Source organism: Leopardus geoffroyi, chromosome B1 (assembly GCF_018350155.1).
Source record: "Leopardus geoffroyi isolate Oge1 chromosome B1, O.geoffroyi_Oge1_pat1.0, whole genome shotgun sequence".
Lineage (NCBI taxonomy): Eukaryota > Metazoa > Chordata > Mammalia > Carnivora > Felidae > Leopardus > Leopardus geoffroyi.
Genome location: NC_059327.1, coordinates 61,985,152 through 61,991,355, shown reverse-complemented (window position 1 = coordinate 61,991,355; position 6,204 = coordinate 61,985,152). Strand labels below are relative to the sequence as shown.

Below are 6,204 nucleotides of genomic sequence, written 5' to 3'. Positions count from 1 at the left end.
TGTGAGTGAAAAGACTCAGCCTTTTGGCAAGAACAGTTAGAGTTGAGGACATTGCCTGTTGGCCTTAAATCCTAAGCTGTTTGGCCCATTACAGAAAAAGATAGCCAACCTATGCAATAGATAAATGTGCAAAGGTGATGTATAGACTATTCACAGGTGAGGAAATCAGAATGACCAATAAATAGGAAAACATGTTTGACAACTATTATTTGGAAAATTCAAATTTAAAAATTGGGATACCTCTTATATCTACTGCATTTATAAAACTTTAGTTTTAAACACTATCAAATGTTTGCAAGTATTTATAGCATAGTAACTCTTACACACTGCTGGAAAGAATGTAAATTGTGCAAATGTTTTAGATAGCTACTTGACCTTATCTAGATGCTTCTAAACCCATTGACCAGGAATTCCATTCCTTTATATGGAGATACTCTTGAACACTACTTACCTGATTTTAGAGAAGCCACTTAAACTGCTGGAGCTGGGCATCAGAGAAGCTGTGAGGCTGCAGAAATTCTTGACATGAGACTAGCAAAGAACAAATACTTATGCAAAGGGCTCAGCTCCATTTGCAACAGCGGGCAATGAAAAATGTGTTTTGAATTGAGAGACAATAAATAATTACCAGACAACTGGTAATATATAAAACGACATGGTATTAAGTATATAAATATGTATGATATATAACATATTTTGTGATCTTTAAGATTTTTAATTTAAATTTACAACCATAAGAATTAAATATTTAACTAAATTTTAAAAGTGGAAGTTTATATATACCATAAATTATGCAAAAATAAAATTTCCAGCCAGAAGTGACAATCTCCTCCTGTTTTTCTTTTTCCCCTCTAGCTCCTCCTGAAGAAGACCAACATAAATAAATCTATTATTTAAAAAAAACATTATTTCAAAGAATTATTAAATAAGGTAAAATAATTGATGTATACCTATGTTAATTTTTAATTCAGATTCAGTATTTTTAGAGTTCACAATAGCTGGTGAGGTAAATATTACTCCAATTTCACAGATGGAGATCTTGAATATAAAATAATTTTTTAAGATCACATTGTGTCTGTGATAAAGAAAATATATTGAAAACAAGTTGATATATACATTATGTTTTAAGCTTTAAAAAGTAATCATAATTCAGATTTTTGTTTTAATCTTTATGTTGTCATTTCGAATATCAATATATTCAAAACTAAGTCTCCCTTTAAAATTTTTTTTAATGTTTATTTTTGAGAGAGAGAGAGAGAGAGAGAGAGCATGAGTGAGGGAGGGGCAGAGAGAGAGGGAGACATAGAATCTGAAGCAGGCTCCAGGATCTGAGCCATCAGCAGAGAGCCTGATGCGGGGCTCAAACTCACCAATTGTGAGATCATGGTCTGAGCTGACATCTGATGCTTAACCAACTGAGCCACCCAGGCACCCCTAAGTCTCCCTTTAAAAAAGGAAAGCCACCAACTTTCCATTAAGTCAATGATTTAAGCAGCTTGATTAAATTGTATTGACTTCTATTTAGAGTTATAATGAAATAGCTTGTTGAAAACTAATATAGTCTATGAAGAACAAACAGAACAGTAGGGTGACATTTTTAGTTTTATTGACAAATATAATTGACAAATAAAATTGTAAGATATTTAAAGTGTACAATGTGATGATTTAATATAAGTATACCTTGTGGAAAGATTGCCCTCATTGAATTAATTATAACATCCATCACCTCACATATTTCCTTTTTTTGTGTGTATGAGAACATGTAAGTTCTATTCCTTAGTAAATTTTAATTATACATGACAGTATTATAGGATATAATCGCCATGTTATACATTAGATACTTGGAACTTATTCATCTTAAGACTTGAAATTTGTACCTTTTTGTCAACCTCTCCCTATTTCTCTCTCCTGACGATCACTTCTTTGATCTGTTTCTATGGGTTCAACTCATTTTAAGAGGCCACATGTAAGTGCTACTATGCATTTGAAGTTAAATTATTATTAGCTTAAAATACTGTCACAAATATAAGATGCTTTATATAAACTTCATGGTAATGGAAAATCAAAAGCTTATAATAGATATACAAAAGGTACAGAGAAAGAAATCTAAGTGTATTGCTATAGAAAATTATCAAATAACAAAAGAAGAAAGTAAGAGAGGGAGAAAGGACCAAACATATTACAAAGCAGTCAGGGAACAATGAACAAAATGGCAAGAGTAAGTCTATTCTTATAAATAATTACTTTAAATATCAATGGGCTATATTCCCCAATCAAAGGATATACAGTGGCTGAATGGTTTTGAAACACGACCCAACTGTTTCTTCTTTACAATAGACCCACTTCAGCTTTAAGGATACACATAGACTGAAAGTGAAGGGAAGAAAAAGACATTCCATAAATATGGAAACCAAAGGAAGGCAGGTGTGCCCATACTTATATCAGGCAAAATAGGCTTTACACCAAAGACTGTCAAAAGACACAAAGAAGGTCACTATATAATGATAAAAAGGTCAACTCATCAAGAAGATACAATAATTATAAATATATCTGTACCAATATATGAGGATCTACATATATAAAGCAAATGTTAACAGTTCAAAAAGGATAAACAACAATACAATAAAAGCAGAGAATTTGATACCCCATTTTCAATAATGGACAGATCTTTCAGGTATGAAATCAGTAAGGAAACATTGGACATAACTTGATGTTAAACAGATGGACATGACAGATACGTACAGAGCATTTCATCCAATAGCAGTAGAAGGTACATTCTTCTCAAGCACACGTGGCACATCCTCCAGGATAGATCACATGTTAGGCCACAACATGACTCTTAATAAATTTAAAAAGATTGAAGTCCTATCAAGCATCTTTTCAAATCACAATGGTATGAAACTAGAAATCAGTTATGAGAAAAAACTGGAAAATTAATAATTGTGGAGATTAAACAATGTGCCTCCGAACAACCAATGGGTCAAAGAAGAAATCAAGAGAAATAAAAAAACAAAGCTTATGAGATAACATTTACATTAAGGAGAAAGAGAGGGTCACCTCGGTGGTTCAGTCAGTTAAATGTTGGTCTCTTGATTTCATCTCAGGTCATGATCTCATGATTCATGCTGACATCATGGAGCCTGCTTGGGATTCTCCCTCTCTTTCTCTCTCTCTCTCTCTCTCTCTCTCTCTCTCTCTCTCTCTCTCCTCACCCCTCACCAGCTCTCTTTATTTCTCTTTCTCTCAAAATAAATAAATCAACTTAAAAAAAGCAAAAAGAGAAAGCTCAAATAAACAACCTAACTTTACACTTCAAGGAACTAGAGAAAGGAAAAAAATAAATCCAAAATTAGCAGAGAAAGGAAAAAACTAAGATCAGAGAGGAAATAAATGAAAGAGACTAAAAAGACAATAGAAAAGGTCAATGAAACTAATAACTGTTTTTTGTTTGTTTTGTTGATGATAAAATAGACAAAACTTTGCAAAACTTACCAAGAAAAAAAAAAAAAAGAGAGGACTCAAATAAGTAAAATTGTAAATGAAAGAGGATATATTGCAACTGGTAACTACACAAATACAAGAATCATAAAAGACTTCTAGAAGCAATTATATGCCAACAAATTGGGCAACCTAGAAGAAATGGATAAATTCCTTGAAACATATAATCTACTAAATCAAGGAGACTGAGCTTGAAGAAATGGAAATCTGAACAGACCAATGAGTAGTCAGGAGATTGAATCAATAATCAAAAACCTCCCACTGGCCACTGGAGAAGCTTGCAGAATCCCAGCCACAGACTTTGGCTGGCTGCTGGCCTGGCAGGCTGTCCACACTGAAGGAGCCAATGCCCACTTCCCTTCCTGTCCTCCTGTTGCCAGAAGGCCCAGGTGGAGGGGGTACCCATCCGGTCGTTCACCACACATGTGAGGAGGCGTGGGGTTGAAGGTTGCAGTGTGTTTGGAGACCATGCTGGGGATGACCTGTGGACTTGGGGTGCCAGGGGTATTTCAAAAAATGGGGAAAATACAGGAGAAAAAATGGTGAGAACCATGGTATCAACCCGATATAGCAAACATTTCTCTTGAGAATCTATCTCACTGGAATTTGGATTCAGAAGTTGCTGTTCCTGAAAATGAAAACCTTTCTCCCTGGAAGACACAGTGTAGAACCACTTGGAAATTCCATCTAACAACTGATGTTAGAACTTAATTTGTCAGAAAATGCTTACAAAAGAACACAGAATGGTAAACAATGGATATTTTAATTATGGAGTTATCCTTTACTGAAGGAAGTATCACAGAGAACAGAGATTTCAGAAAATCATCAATGGAAACTGGTAACCAATAATCCCATAAGTCTCCTTAATCTGAACCACTCAGTAACTAATGCTTCAGTTGATAAGCAGGCTGGTTTTTATTCTTGGACTGCAGATGCCATTAGGTCTCTGCTGGTCCTATGCTGCTGGAGACTTTTTGAAGGATAGGAAGGAGCTTCACATTCATCCACATTCAACTATATAACACAACCACAGTGCTGAAACTTTAAATGCTCCAAACTGGAATTTGAAACATGGATTACAGCAGTGTGGAAGAAAATTTAAGAGATCAAAGTGAGTCATCTAAAAATAAAAAAAAAAAAGTGATATTTTACTCAGATATTTTTAAATATTTATTTATTTATTTATTTTGAGAGAAAGAGCGAGCATGAATGGGGGAGGGGAAGAGAGAAAGAGAGAGAGAGGGAGAGAGAGGGAGAGAAAGAGAGAAACAGAATCCTAAGCAGGTTCCATGTTGTCAGCGTGGAGCCTGATGCAGGGCTCAATCCCAGGAACTGTGAGATAATGACCTGAGCTGAAAACAAGACACTTAACTGACTGAGTCACCCAGGTGCCCCTCAGATATTTTTAAAAGATGGACCTGAACCTAAAGCCAAAACCAGTAGAAAACCAGAATCTTTCTATATTCTGATTTTCTTTACTACTCAAGACGCTGGTCTTGCCCAGATTAGTCCTCTCAAAGTCCAAAAATTGGAAAGGAAGAGTCGAATACCCAGAAAGCTCTGTTGCACATTTGACTACTCATTTATTGGAAATGGAAACAATACAACATATGATTATACAAAAAGAGAGCAAAGACTATAAACTACTTTAGTAGTTACTGAACTATTGACTTTTGTACTTCAGTAGTTACTGAACAAACATCTCCCTTCAAAGCTACACCCAAAATGAGACAGCCAAATCTTTCTGACTCTTTGAGGATTTAGACAATTTGTGTAGATAAAGGCCAAGAAAAAAGAAAAAAAAAAACAATTATTGTTTCTTGCAAGCTTGAACAAAATGCTTCCAAATGGAATTGGAACAACATTGGCAAATACAAATGAAATTCTAGACCATCGTCTCTAAAAAGTTTATCCAGCACAAAACAACTGATTGCCACTTATGATGATTTTAAGTGTACCAAAATCTCCATTTGAAATGCATGAAAAGAACTTGCAGCCAAGCAGATTATTATCCAAACACCTGGTTAAAATGGTCTCAACAAGGTGTCTGCCACATAGGTCTCCAATATCAGTTTCTCCTATACCTCTGTCTTTTCCTGATAAGCAAAGGGAGAATTAAGGCACCAGTGACCAAAAAACCCCCCAAAAACCAAAAAAACAAAACAAAACAAAACAAAACCACGCCCCCCAACACACACCCACACCACACACAACTTTACCAAAAAGAACATAGTATTGAACAAGACTATTCTAAGTGCTCACCCACTGAGCAAAAATAAAACTCTTTCATACATCTCAGTGTAAGCAAATCTATTCCGAGAAACCCAGTTAAAATACAGTTAATCAGTCTGAGATACAGGTATTACACACACACACACACACACACACACACACACACACACCAATTACTTGATGTGATATGGAGTGGAACTTGAGAAAAGCACTGATGAGATGTCTGTATATAATAAATCCATGGACATCCATACTGACATACTTGATAATGTTTTCCATGTTTGAAAGAAATGCTTCACTACATAAACTATTCTATTAAAAAAGTTGTTCTTTTGTTGTGATTGTTTTCCAGTATAATTTCATCATCAATAAGTGGTATAATTGACTTAAAAAAAATATCCCAACAAAGACAAGTTCAGAATCCAATGGCTTCCCTGGTGTATTCTATCAGACATTTTAAAAAGAATTCCAAAC

General features: G+C 34.8%; 1 pseudogene; it reads left to right on the top strand.

Annotated features, from left to right (window-relative positions):
• Window positions 1–3,966: 3,966 nt before the first annotated feature.
• LOC123596368 lies at window positions 3,967–5,617 on the top strand (annotated as a pseudogene).
• The last annotated feature ends 587 nt before the right edge of the window (window positions 5,618–6,204 follow it).